Source organism: Amia ocellicauda, chromosome 10 (genome assembly GCF_036373705.1).
Source record: "Amia ocellicauda isolate fAmiCal2 chromosome 10, fAmiCal2.hap1, whole genome shotgun sequence".
NCBI classification, from domain to species: domain Eukaryota; kingdom Metazoa; phylum Chordata; class Actinopteri; order Amiiformes; family Amiidae; genus Amia; species Amia ocellicauda.
The window spans coordinates 36,840,123-36,855,319 of record NC_089859.1 but is presented as its reverse complement, the minus strand read 5'-3'; the positions used below and the strand labels follow the sequence as shown (position 1 = coordinate 36,855,319).

Here is a 15,197-nt window from a genome sequence, read left to right as displayed (position 1 = left end):
CTTCATTGACTTCTATTCAGCACTGTTTTATAAACATCTCTGTATAAATACCTAAACTAATCACAGCACTGTATAACTTTTGCTAGAAACTACACAATCTACAAATAAATAAATACATCTAACAATAAAACTAGCAATAATAATAAAAAACTCTATATACTTTTAACTCTGAGGATGAATTAGGCAGATCCGCCCAAGATGGGGGCATACATTACAAAGTATTAATTTACGGAGAAACTATTTGAGATAGAGACATGCGTTGTTTTAGTTGCGTAGCTGAGATTCTGATGAAAAGAACCATGTGCGGTTTGTTTACATCTCGTATTTCCTGGTTTTAGAAATCCAATGCGCAGTGCAGCACATGGGGCTGGAATTTCCCAATGGAGAGGATGTTACTGTGTCGTCATGTGCCCTAGAGATCTGCTTTTTCAAACTAGCCAATCCAAAAAACACTGTCTTAGAGTAGGTGGAATAGATCAGTTGATACAGGGTATCAGGTTACAGACCAAGCAGAGCCAGCTTGAGCCAGAGAGGGGGGAGAGAGAGCGAGAGAGAGAGAGGGAGAGGAGCAACACCTATTAAGATGAGCTCATAACTTTTCAACTTTTTTACTTATTAAATGAGCTAATTTGTGAAAAATAATTACAAGGTAATTACAAGGTATGCTGCATCAATGAAGATAAATTCCTAAAAAAAAAAAAGGAATTCTAAAATGGAAAAAAGAAAAACAAGGAAATAACTGGAACACAACGATAAAAAGGAACTAAGGAAAACAAACAAAGAAGCAAATCAGGAGGTAAGCTTCTTCCTTAATAAATGTACAGTATAGATATATACATATAAAAAGCTTAAGAATAACCTGATACAGGACACATTCGAATTACAATTTATATAGTTAAAGCTCTGTGTGGAAAAAAAGAAGAAAGAAAAAGAAAAGGCTAATCAAACTACAGAACAATCCACACAATGGAGAGCGGCAGTTTCCCAGCTGAGGAATACAGTCAGACCAGTGTCCCAGACGGCACGGAGACATGGCAGGGAGTTCTCACAGCATGGAGCTCACACACCTTTGAAATCCTGTACCCTGAGGAGGCCAAGACTGGAAAGGACAGAAAACACTTCAAGGAAAATGTGCTGAGAAACTTTCCAGAGACTCTTGTAGCTGATTTCAGCTCAACAGAAAACAAAGTGAAGACAAACCTGATCTTCTACACCACACAATGTGATGCCTGGCATGATGCATTCCTGCAGCACTACACACATGTGTGCAGGAGATGCATCGGCCCTGGGAGAAAGCTGTCTGTAGTGGATGAGGAGGACCCAGACAACATCATACTGACAATAAGTGTCTACAACAATGGCTCTGTGCTAATACAAGGCAGTGAGAGCAGTCTGGACAGATTTGAGCTGAGCTTCCAGTCTCTTCAATCAAAGTTCCAAGACCCCCCCTCCCAGTGAGAAGAGCAATGAGATGACATCAGTGCAGCTCCTTGCTCACACAGCCCCAGCCAGATGGGAGACCCACCACACCCCCACAACACCCCCCTCCCCCAGCACTCTCACCATCAAAGAGTGCCTGTCCCAGCTAGAGAGGGACTTCACTGAGTTCAGGGAACTGACAATGAGCAGCTGGAGGGAGGAGGGGAGCGAGCAGCAACTGAGAGATGAGCTGGTGCAGCTCAGGAACGAGCACAGGGCGAATATACAGGAGCTGCAGTCAGCCCTGAGGGAGCTGCAGCAGGACAGAGAGCAGCTGAAAGGAGAGCTGAAGAGCCTGAGACAGGAGATGAAAAAGAGAGCCTCGCTCAGTGAAGTGAAGAACCTGAGCAAAGAGCTGCACAGCATGAAAGAGACACAGCCCCCCAGCCCAGCCCACACACAACAGAGGGACCCAGCCCTCAACCCAGCCCTCCATAGGCGAGACGGAGAGCGCACACCCACTCAGGAACTGGAGAGAGAGGAGCCCAACACACAACCTGCAGACCGGCCAACCAGCCCTGACACAGACAGGGACAGATTCACCAGCAGACACAGGCCTGGACACCACTACAGCCAGCCCCTCCCCGGACACCCCCACAACCCTGGACACAAGCCCAGCTCCAGCCCCCAGGCGACCCAGCAAGGCTCAGCACAGCGCGGACATCGTTATCCTCATTGACTCCAATGGGAAGTATCTGGATGGCAGACGATGTTCCCTGGGCAACGTGTGACCAAGATCCGCTGCCCTACAACAGAGCGAGCCCTGGACATCCTCAACAGGCCCAGCTTCACCCAGCCCCAGCACATCCTCATCCACACAGGAACTAACGACCTGCACAGCCTGCAGGGAGGGGTTGACAAGGCACTGACACAGGTGGCAGAAAGAGCCACCCAGCAGTTCCCAGCCGCCAGGATCTCCATGTCCACGCTGCTGCCCAGACAGGACATACCAGCGCACACCATCCAGCACATCAACACAGAGCTGTCCCGAGGCTGCGGCCCCCTGACCAACGTGCACCTGGCCCAGCACCACAGCCTCTCCCCCCAGCACCTGTACGACCACGTGCACCTCAACCAACATGACATGAGTCTTTTTGCCCGCAGCCTGAAGGACACTACTCTGGGGAGAGAGCCACGTCAGCTGCAGATGAGGACACCCGGAGGCAGCACGGAGACCCCAGGGCCAGGGAGCCCCAGGCACAGAGGAGGCCACACAGAATAGCCACCCAGGGCCCCCAGAGACCCCCAGCCAGCAGTGACGGCCCCCACACAGCCAGCAGCATGCATCCCAGCACTGCAGCACAGCTACGCTACCACACTCAGCAGGACAGCACAGCCAGCCAGCTCTGAGCTGAGTGAGATCCGGAAGCTGCTGAACGCAGTCTGCACCAGACTCATGACATAAACACATCTCAAGTATTATGTCTTCCATTTAAAATAATAAAATAACATAAAACTGCTAAAAGCGAAGTAATTACATTTCACATTTTGGCTCATTGAAAGTAACATTTGGAAAATCAAAATTAGATCTTTTGTAATTAGCAGCTGGAACATTCAGGGCCTGAATGCTTCAGCTTTTGGGTGTAAAACCCAAAATCCAGACTTTGTAAATAGTTTAAATAATGTAGATATTATGATTCTGCATGAAACCTGGACCAGAGCAGACGAGTCCACTGTCAGTCCTGTGGGCTACAGGCAGCTCATAGTGCCGTCCCACAAGAACCTTGCGGTGAAGCGGGGCCGAGACTCGGGCGGGATTATCATATGGAATAAAGAGGAGCTCGTTCACTTCATTACCCTGGTAAAAATAGGAATAACACACTTGTGGATACAAATTAAAGGCTCACTGTTCTCATCCCAGTGTGACATATACCTGTGTGCAGCCTACATCCCCCCCTCGGACTCCCCCTACTACAACCCTGAGAGCTTCCCCACTCTGCAGTCAGAGGCAGCATACTTCCAGACACTGGGCAGTTTGCTGATCTGTGGAGATCTCAACGCCAGAACAGGCAGAGAGATTGACTTCATCTCCACAAAGGGAAACAACCATGTCTTTGGAAATGCCCCATGGTACCGCAGCAGTGTGACCCGCCAGAGAAACAGCTATGACAGCGTGGGTAACAAGAGTGACAAAGAGCTGCTGAGCCTGTGTCGAGGCCTGGAGCTGTACATCATTAATGGCCGGATCAGGGGGGACTCCTTAGGAAGATACACTTACAACTCAGCACTTGGCACTAGCATAGTGGACTACGCAATTACTGACATGGACCCAAACAATTTTAATGCATTTACAGTCAAGCAGCGAACCCTCTTGTCTGACCACTGTCAAACAGTGCTGTACATAAAGAGGACAGACCAGCCACACCCCAGCCAGCAGACCGCCTCCAACCTCTTCAACCTCACTGCCTCCTACAAGTGGACACAGCAGAGCCTCTCAGAGTATGAGAAAGCACTCTGCAATACACAGGTTAGAAATCTATTGCAAAACTTTCAAAATAAAAATTATGAATTAAACACAAATGCAGTAAATTTAGCAATAAGAGAACTAAATGACATCTTTGAAATCGTAGCTACCAAGTCTAACCTAAGAAAAAAAAAAAAAAAACAGAATAAAAAGGGACAGTCAAAAGAAAAATGGTTTGATGCTGAATGCTAAGAAATCAGAAAGGAACTGCGATCTCTTTCCAACCAGAAGCACAGAGACCCAGATAACACTGCACTACGACATCACTACCACCACACACTGAAACACTACAAATACACCATGAGAAAGAAAAGAGACAATTATATCAGCAAAAAACTGGAAAAAAATGAAGAATCAATTGATCAGAACACCTTCTGGGAAACTTGGAACCAGTTAAATTACACCAAGCGAAATAGAGAATTGGCAATTCAAAATGGCAACATTTGGAAAAATTACTTAGAAAATCTATACCAAGAAATACCAGAGCAAACTCTAACACCAGAACAAAATGTGACCCTAAAGAAACTAAAGGATTTAGAAAACATTATCAAAGACAATCAAAACCCCCTGGACACCCCCATTATCCTGCAGGAACTAAAGGAAAGAATAAAATCCCTGAAATCTAAAAAAGCCAGTGGGGCAGATTGTATCCCCAATGAGATGCTGAAGCACAGCAGCCTGGCATTACAGGAGGCCCTGCTGAAGCTGTACAACCTGGTGCTGACTGCTGTCTGCTTCCCTGCTCTGTGGAACCAAGGGCTCATCACCCCCATCCACAAGAGTGGCGACAAGCTGGACCCCTCCAACTACAGAGGGATCTCTGTGAGCAGCAGCCTGGGGAAGGTCTTCTGCAGCATCCTGAACAGCAGAATCCTGAGCTTCCTGTCAGAGCACAGTGTGCTGCACAGAGGCCAGATCAGCTTTCTTCCCAAACACCGCACCACCGACCACATCTACACTCTGCACAGCCTCCTCAACAAACATGTACACGGCACCAACAAGTGGAAAGTCTTCGCTTGTTTCGTCGACTCCATCTGGCACCCCGGACTGCTCCTCAGACTGCTGGAGAGTGGCATCGGTGGGAAAACCTATGACATCATCAAAAACATGTACCAGGAAAACCAGTGCAGTGTGAAGGTCAGCCACAAAAGGACAGAGTTCTTCCACCAGGGTCGCGGAGTGCGACAGGGATGCAGCCTCAGTCCTACACTACACAATGAGCTGGCTTCCGTGCTGGAGCAGTCCTCAGCCCCAGGCCTCACTCTGCACCACTCCACTGTCAAACTACTGCTGTACCTGGTCCTGCTCTCACCCACACAGCAGGGGCTGCAGCAGAGCCTGACCATACTAGAGCAGTACTGCCAGGACTGGGCCCTGGAAGCCAACCTGGACAAGACCAGAATCATTGTGTTCCAGAAAAAAGCCAAGAACCAGGCACAGAAATTTAAATTCTTTCTAAATGGCAACACGGTACAGCACTCAACCAATTACACATACCTTGGTCTGGAAATTAGTGCATCAGGAAACTTCAATGTAGCTATAAGTGTACTTAAAGAAAAGGCACGCAGGGCTTTTTATGCAATAAAAAAACGACTGTACAACCTAAAACCCCAAGTGAGGATCTGGCTTAAAATCTTTGACAGTATATTGTCTCCAATCCTCCTGTATGTTAGTGAAGTGTGGGGCCCAGTAACTTACCCTGATCACAGCAATTGGGACAGCAGTCCGACTGAGAGCCTGCACCTGGAGTTCTGCAGCACCTGCTCTAGCTGCACAGGAGCGCAGGCAATAACGCATGCAGAGCTGAACTGGGCAGCCTCCCCCCTGCTGCTCACAGTGCACATGAGGGCACTGAAGTACTGGGTCCAACTCAACAACAGCCACCCTCACTCCTACTGCCACACAGCACTGCGGAGCCAGGAGCATGGCCCTAAACAGTGCGCCATCCGTACCCTGGCACGGCCCCTCACTGAGCAGAGCCACACCAGCCCCAGTGGGCAGACAGCGGGCACCAGGATCAACATCATCACCAAGAAGATGAGAGCACAATACCTGGAGTGCTGGCACACAGAAACTGCCAATAAAGCTCTTTTTGAATTTGAATTGAATTGAGAGAGAGAGAGACCCTGTTCACACTTATTAGGTCGGCCGTGGGTCGCCTCAAATTTAGTGCTACTTGTTTTAGAGACCCGAAAAGGAGGCCTAAACTAAATGCATGCCGGAAATTAAACAAATCCGCTCAAACAAACCAGTTACACATGACATTAGGTATGCTTACAGGTGTATGCGATGTATTTATAATCACAACTTATTAATATTGATATATATATATAGGCTATTGATCGGTTCTATATTTTCATTGAAAGTAATCTTAACCCTTTGCAGCCGAAGCTTTCTAATATAATTACAAAATGTGCTGGTTCAATGTGGAATCAAATTTATACATTTCCCTTTTCAAATGTGTATCTTCGGTTCTGCAAGTCTAAATGTGCCGTTACACAATTCACCCGAAAGCGAAGCACATTTAGTAGGACAGCTACATTAAATAAAAAAAATAAAAAGAAATTGTATGCATTAGTTATCAATAGCCTATTGAGATTTATGAGCTGAAAATGTCTATTACATACATACAGTACATACACTCACCTAAAGGATTATTAGGAACACCTGTTCAATTTCTCATTAATGCAATTATCTAACCAACCAATCACATGACAGTTGCTTCAATGCATTTAGGGGTGTGGTCCTGGTCAAGACAATCTCCTGAACTCCAAACTGAATGTCTGAATGGGAAAGAAAGGTGATTTAAGCAATTTTGAGCGTGGCATGGTTGTTGGTGCCAGACGGGCCGGTCTGAGTATTTCACAATCTGCTCAGTTACTGGGATTTTCACGCACAACCATTTCTAGGGTTTACAAAGAATGGTGTGAAAAGGGAAAAACATCCAGTATGCGGCAGTCCTGTGGGGGCGAAAATGCCTTGTTGATGCTAGAGGTCAGAGGAGAATGGGCCGACTGATTCAAGCTGATGGAAGAGCAACTTTGACTGAAATAACCACTCGTTACAACCGAGGTATGCAGCAAAGCATTTGTGAAGCCACAACACGTACAACCTTGAGGTGGATGGGCTACAACAGCAGAAGACCCCACCGGGTACCACTCATCTCCACTACAAATAGGAAAAAGAGGCTACAATTTGCACAAGCTCACCAAAATTGGACAGTTGAAGACTGGAAAAATGTTGCCTGGTCTGATGAGTCTCGATTTCTGTTGAGACATTCAGATGGTAGAGTCAGAATTTGGCGTAAACAGAATGAGAACATGGATCCATCATGCCTTGTTACCACTGTGCAGGCTGCTGGTGGTGGTGTAATGGTGTGGGGGATGTTTTCTTGGCACACTTTAGGCCCCTTAGTGCCAATTGGGCATCGTTTAAATGCCACGGCCTACCTGAGCATTGTTTCTGACCATGTCCATCCCTTTATGACCACCATGTACCCATCCTCTGATGGCTACTTCCAGCAGGATAATGCACCATGTCACAAAGGTCGAATCATTTCAAATTGGTTTCTTGAACACGACAATGAGTTCACTGTACTAAACTGGCCCCCACAGTCACCAGATCTCAACCCAATACAGCATCTTTGGGATGTGGTGGAACGGGAGCTTCGTGCCCTGGATGTGCACCCCACAAATCTCCATCAACTGCAAGATGCTATCCTATCAATATGGGCCAACATTTCTAAAGAATGCTTTCAGCACCTTGTTGAATCAATGCCACGTAGAATTAAGGCAGTTCTGAAGGAGAAAGGGGGTCAAACACAGTATTAGTATGGTGTTCCTAATAATCCTTTAGGTGAGTGTATATTATAGTAGTACTTCGGTGCAGTTTGCTGCAGGTCGATGTGTCCAATTCAATCCAAGCTGCTGCTCAGTATTTCTTCTCAGCGTTCCTCAGAAAAACATGCAAACTTTTCTCTGGACTCCACTGCGTTTGTTGTCATCTTTGATCTTTGCATTTTTATTTTCCGTTTAACTTGGTCGGGCGAGTGATTGGTACCCATTGAAAGAAGCCTTCTGTGATCGCTGCAATAGTTATTTCCTCAGACAGCAGCGCTCGTACACTTCCTTCAGTTTGTTTAACTTTATCTTCCATCCACATTGTAAACAGTGCTTTAATTTCTGCATCGTCCCGGTTGATACCTCCAAAGCCGGCATTTGTAATTGTACTACTCAGCTCAATATAATCGCATTTGGGATTGGACAGTAAACATTTGGTCTTGTTTTAAAATGCATTGATTTGAATGGAAACCTGCTTCGGTTAAATGTATATCATTTTAATGCAAAATTCGGATAAGTGAAAGTTACCTGGTCCCGTTCACAATTTCACAATGCATTTTATACCTGAAAATTGCATAGTGTTAAATTTCAGACTTCAATCATACTTCGATTGTTTTTTAAAAAATAGCAAGTTTACCAGCTACACACTTATTTTCATTGACCGAGTAGTTTGAACTGTTTACATTATAAGTCATTACTTAGCCTATGCTTTTTTATATATATATAAAAATGTGAGGGAGTGAGATGTATCCGTACATTTAAGGCTATAGATCGATATGATATTCAAACAATAGAGAAAATACAGTTTGTCTTGTTTGGCTTTTTTGGTGCCTGTGTGGCACTGGCAGTGAGAGGCAACCACCAGTAACTACGACTACGCTACTCCCCGTTTACTTTAAAGTGAAAAGGGAGGGACTCACTAAACCCCTCTCTCACTCTCCCCATGCAGGTCTGGCAGACAACCCCAGATACGCACAGCACAGGCACCAGTTCACAGTTGTAAAACAGTTTATTATACACAGTCCACCAATACAGAGGGAGGGGGCACGAAGTCCACAGGGTGAGAGAGTGTTTGGTTGATTGCTCAGGAGGGGATCGTCCAATGAGGATAGGTGTACTGGAATGTGTGCATGCCACAGCGTGGAATGTGCATAGTGATTGCAAAACGTGCTCATTGAAAGTAAAAGAATGTAAAATACAAGAAATAGATATAATCCAGTGAAAACAACTAATAAGTGAAAGAAAAACAAAATAATAATAAACCAAACCAATAAAATAAATAATTAATACAAAAGAAAACCTCATCCACACACCTAATATTATACACACCCACACTGCCCCGCACCCCCTGCAACACCCGTGTTTATTCTGCATTGGCGAGAAGCGGCGTCTCCTTTGAATCAGACACGTGAGTCTCTGGGGGCGTCGCTCGAGTTGCATCACATGCTGATGCTTTCCACCCAGCCTAGGGCCCAGCGCATTCATATTCACATTTAGGTCGCCTTTCGGCTGCCTCAAAAGATTTAGGCTTGGTCAAAAATCTGGACTAGTTTTCACCCATGGGCCCTGGGCCGGCCTAAATCTCAAATGTGAATGGGGTCAGAGAGAGAGAGAGAGAGAGAGAGAGGCTTTTCAAATATAATGCAGGCTGCTTATGCTGTGTTTATAGTGCCTGTGGATTCAGAAGAGCTTCAGCTATGTATGTATGCATGTATTATGTACTTATAAAGCAGTATATATAATATATATGTGGAAAATATGCAATGAAGTATGAAAAGAAAAATAGTTTTTGTTTTTCCAGCAATGGAAAAGAGCAGATCCAGATTGGGCACCCACTCTGCCCAGATTTACCCCTGCCAGCCCCACTGGGGTGCAAGTGGACAAAACAAAGATTCGAAGTCCACTGGCTCACACACAGAACAATGAATCACATACCATTGCCAATTACCCCTTTGGACACACCACACCCTCAATATAGCCCTGCTATAGCACTGTAAGGTCAGCAGAATATATGTATAGAAACGTCCCTTTTTCAGGACACTGTATTTTAAAGATAATTTTGTAAAATCCAAATAACTTTACATATTTTTATTGTAAAGGGTTTGAACAATGCTTGTTCAGTGAACCATAAACAATTAATGAACATACACCTGTGGAACGGTGGTTAAGACACTAACAGCTTACAGACGGTAGGCAATTAAGATCACAGTTATAAAAACTTAGGACACTAAAGAGACCTTTCTACTGATTCTGAAAAACACCAAAAGAAAGATGCCCAGGGTCCCTGCTCATCTGCATGAACGTGCCTTAGGCATGCTGCAAGGAGGCATGAGGACTGCAGATGTAGCCAGGGCAAAAAATTGCAATGTCCGTATTGTGAGACGCCTAAGACAGCGCTACAGGGAGACAGGAAGGACGGACAGCTGATCGTCCTCACAGTGGCAGACCATGTGTAACAACACCTGCACAGGATTGGTACATCCGAATATCACACCTGCGGGACGGGTACAGGATGGCAACAACAACTGCCCGAATTACACCAGGAATGCACAATCCCTCCATCAGTGCTCAGACTGTCCGTAAAAGGCTGAGAGAGGCTGGACTGAGGGCTTGTAGGTCCTTACCAGATATCACCGGCAACAACGTAGCCAATGAGCACAAATCCACCTTCGCTGGACATGATTTCCTGCAAGACAGGAATGTCAGTGTTCTGCCATGGCCAGCGAAGAACCCGGATCTCAATCCCATTGATTATGTTCATACAAATATTTACACTTGTTAATTTTGCTGAAAATAAAAGCAGTTGAAAGTGAGAGGACATTTCTTTTTATCCTGAGTATATAACACGAGACCCTGGCATGCCAGGAGCCCCTCTGCAACTTCCTGGAGAGTCCCAGCTTTGCTCAGTGACATATCTGAGGGACCTGAATAACGAATAGAATAGAATAGAATAGAAAACAATATTCGTGTTCCAAAAAAGGTGCATTATTTCAGTATTATGTATATAATTTATTGAAAAACAATGTATATTTCAATACTTAAGGCATTGAAGAGCATTTTCGAAGAGTCAAAACTGTTCACTATTACTGTGTAGGGTGTGAAATCAATAATAATAATAAAAAAATAAATTCTGTTATTTTTATGTTTTTACTTTATTGCATTGTCCACTCAAATACTGTCAAATGTTATAAGTGCATTATACGTGAAAAATTAATTTAGTAGAGGTTGTTCCAAAATTATAGATAATATACACTCACCTAAAGGATTATTAGGAACACCTGTTCAATTTCTCATTAATGCAATTATCTAACCAACCAATCACATGGCAGTTGCTTCAATGCATTTAGGGGTGTGGTCCTGGTCAAGACAATCTCCTGAACTCCAAACTGAATGTTTGAAGGGTTAAGAAAGGTGCTGCTCAGTTACTGGGATTTTCACGCACAACCATTTCTAGGGTTTACAAAGAATGGTGTGAAAAGGGAAAAACATCCAGTATGCGGCAGTCCTGTGGGCAAAAATGCCTTGTTGATGCTAGAGGTCAGAGGAGAATGGGCCGACTGATTCAAGCTGATAGAAGAGCAACTTTGACTGAAATAACCACTCGTTACAACCGAGGTATGCAGCAAAGCATTTGTGAAGCCACAACACGTACAACCTTGAGGCGGATGGGCTACAACAGCAGAAGACCCCACCGGGTACCACTCATCTCCACTACAAATAGGAAAAAGAGGCTACAATTTGCACAAGCTCACCAAAATTGGACAGTTGAAGACTGGAAAAATGTTGCCTGGTCTGATGAGTCTCGATTTCTGTTGAGACATTCAGATGGTAGTCAGAATTTGGCGTAAACAGAAAGAGAACATGGATCCATCATGCCTTGTTACCACTGTGCAAGCTGGTGGTGGTGGTGTAATGGTGTGGGGGATGTTTTCTTGGCACACTTTAGGCCCCTTAGTGCCATTTGGGCATCGTTTAAATGCCACGGCCTACCTGAGCATTGTTTCTGACCATGTCCATCCCTTTATGACCACCATGTACCCATCCTCTGATGGCTACTTCCAGCAGGATAATGCACCATGTCACAAAGGTTGAATCATTTCAAATTGGTTTCTTGAACATGACAATGAGTTCACTGTACTAAACTGGCCCCCACAGTCACCAGATCTCAACCCAATAGAGCATCTTTGGGATGTGGTGGAACGGGAGCTTCGTGCCTTGGATGTGCATCCCACAAATCTCCATCAACTGCAAGATGCTATCCTATCAATATGGGCCAACATTTCTAAAGAATGCTTTCAGCACCTTGTTGAATCAATGCCACGTAGAATTAAGGCAGTTCTGAAGGCGAAAGGGGGTCAAACACAGTATTAGTATGGTGTTCCTAATAATCCTTTAGGTGAGTGTATGTAGATACTAGATATAGACTATACTATAGATATTATAGATACACATATTGTGGTTCAAAATCAAATGTATATTGTTTATCAGCTAGAATTTAAAAGTAGTAAAAATGGGAAACATTGGCTCAGTCCTCTGAGGGTTAAAAGGTGAATGGATTATCGCAATATACATGCGACATCTAGATGTGCACAGCTACAGTGGAAGCTCTAATCGACATGTGATTGTATAAAAACGTTGCATGATAATCCTCCCCAGCTTTCAATACACATTGTACCGTAGCACTAAAGCAACACATATATGCTAGAATAAGTCTGAAAACTACTGCTGATGTAATGCAAATACACTTAACAACTGATTGCAGCACTTGCAGTGCTATTTTTAAGCTATTTAAGCTTTTAAACTGTATTGGCATTCTATTCGATTATACTGTTGGCATTCAACAGCTATTGCTTAACACAGTGGAAAAACTAACCTTAAACAACGCAGACAAAGTTTCATCAGGAACTTCCATTCTAGTTATTATTATTATTCTCGTTTCTTACCGTTTTGTAAACGTATCTCCTCCTACAATTTTCCATTATTCCTTACCAAACTGTGAAAAATGTTATGCACAGTGTCCCGAATGATATTACTTTTGGTATAGGTCTACCTTTGGACCTCCATGCCACATCCTGTAAAAGTGAAAGTAGTTTATAACTCTCTAACGGTTGCAAATACAGCCATGGTACTTATTGAACACCTATAGGAAACCTATGGTGCATTATCTGACATGCCCTTTTTCTTGGCCTTTGACTTTTCTGGAGCCAGATACTGTTCTTTTACTCTGATGCAAGGAGCTCTCGGATATTGAACATCTTATTACAACTTTAAGGAAGCTGTTATGAGTAATGTTTCTATGGAGCATAGATAGGAAACTGTGTATGAAGTTTCCAAAACTGCTAACAGTTTTCGGATCGGAGCTATGGATCATGGGATATCGCCAAAAAACGTATTGATCTTTGAAGGCTTATAACTCCTTACAGGTGGCAGATACGATGATGGTCACTATAGAACATGTATAGGAAACCATATGGGCTGTATCCATGCATGACATTCAACTTGACCTCTGACCGCTCTTACCAGGTCAATTGTGATTTGTTTTGCATTTTAAGCTTACAGATTTTAAATACCATCACAGTCATCATATACTTTGTAATACATGTAGGCCCTAAATGTATAGGCCTACAGCTACTGTTTTTTGAATACCTGATCAACAACTGTATTAGTATGCATGGGGTAAATTGAATTTGTACAGCTGGATTGAACTGGATTTGCTGTAATCTATTGTATATCAAAGATACAAAGGGGCTTCTTCCAGCTCACATCTCTAGTTCTTTTCTTCACTTCATGTGAGAACAGAGGTCCGAGTTAACTTGTATTTCTTATTTTGTATAATAAACTTGTTGCTTCTTTATTGGTGTATCCTTGGATTTACTAAAACCACTACAGTAATTAATTTAGAACAATTTGGAGATTATATTTTTCACTTTGACATTATAGACATTTTCTGTGTTGATAATGAAATGTGGAAAAGCCACTGTAAGACTTCCAGGTTCCTGAAGTTAATTAAGAGATTATGTAACGTGATTGATTTCTACAGAGTGCCAATGCAAAGTTTACAGTGCCCTGATCTTAACTCAGCCCAATCAGCTTGAATCCTCACAGTTTTTACCCTAAAAGTTCCAAGGGGGTTTATTTGAAACCCCTACGGTTAAAAAAACCCTTTTTTCAATCAATCAATTTGTCAAGCAACTAGTTACCAACAACAAAACATCATTTGTTATGATTTTTGTGTTAATGTGGAGGACTGAAAAAAAACCAATACCGCCTTGTGGCGGGGTAGCCAGTAATGGAGGCTTGGAGACAGACTGCAGGTACAAAGTAAATCTTTATTAAATAAACAAAATAAACTGGCACAATGGCCAAACAAAAAGATACATAAAACTCAAAGAATAATACACAGGCTGGACCTGGTCTTCACTGTGTAAACACGTAACATACACACTCAAACAAAACAACATGCACAAATATGGGCAGGTTTCCTCCCACACCCAAATAACTCTCCAACACCCTCTACCCCTAATGGGAGGCTGAGGCCTCCTTATATAGCAGGTGGCTGGGGTTGATTGACCTTAATTGATCAATCACCCCAGCCACCTGCAGTCCATGAGCAGGCAGGGAGGGACAATTAACCCCCTCCCTGCCACACACCTCCCCTCCCCATACAAAGTACGGAACGCCACCATCGGCCACCCCCTCCCCAGCTTGAACCCAATGCCGAGGGGAGGGCGGGAGGGCCGAACAGGAAGCCACCTCCTCCCCCAGGGTCATACACTCTGGCACTGTCCTCCCTGTTCTGCGACCCTGGGCGAGGCAATGGTCCCTCTCCCCGTCCGGGTTCTCCCTCCCCTCCAGATTCTACCTCCAGGTGAGGTAATCTCTCTGGCAGTGGCAGTGCCCCCTCAGGGCACAGTAGCAGCCACGACACCGGTTCTTCATCCCTTGGACGGCAGCGGGCGCGTCCTCCCTGGGCGGCGGCAGCGGCAGGCTGACCACCCCGGGCGGTGCGGGTGCGTCCTCCCCGGGCGGTGGCAGCAGGCTGACTTCCCTCTCGAGCTCCGGAAAGTCAGCCTCCTCAGGCTGCTGAGGCAGAAGCAGCCGGAGTTCTGCCTCAGAGGGCGGAGGCGGGAGCGGCAGGACGTCCCCCGCAGATGGCAGAGAGGGCGGAATGTCCCCCTCAGTTGCTGGGGATGATTTCAGCCCTGGCAACCGGTCACGCATCCGCTGGGATCCCCTCACCAGCACATACAAAGTGAATGCCGACTGTAAGCCAGGCCTAATCACCCAACATCAATGCTCAACCTCACTAATGCTCTTGTGGCTGAATGGAAGCAATGCAGCAATGTTCCAACATCTTGTGGAAAGCCTTCCAAGAAGAGTGGAGGCTGTTATAGCTGCATAGGGGAGACCAACTC

At 44.8% G+C, this 15,197-nt stretch overlaps 1 protein-coding gene across 1 annotated transcript in view; it reads left to right on the top strand.

The window, feature by feature from the left end:
* plekhg4b (pleckstrin homology domain containing, family G (with RhoGef domain) member 4B) overlaps positions 1-15,197 on the top strand; it is a 142,523-nt gene that overhangs the window by 77,708 nt on the left and 49,618 nt on the right. The gene's annotated exons all lie outside the window — the stretch shown is intronic.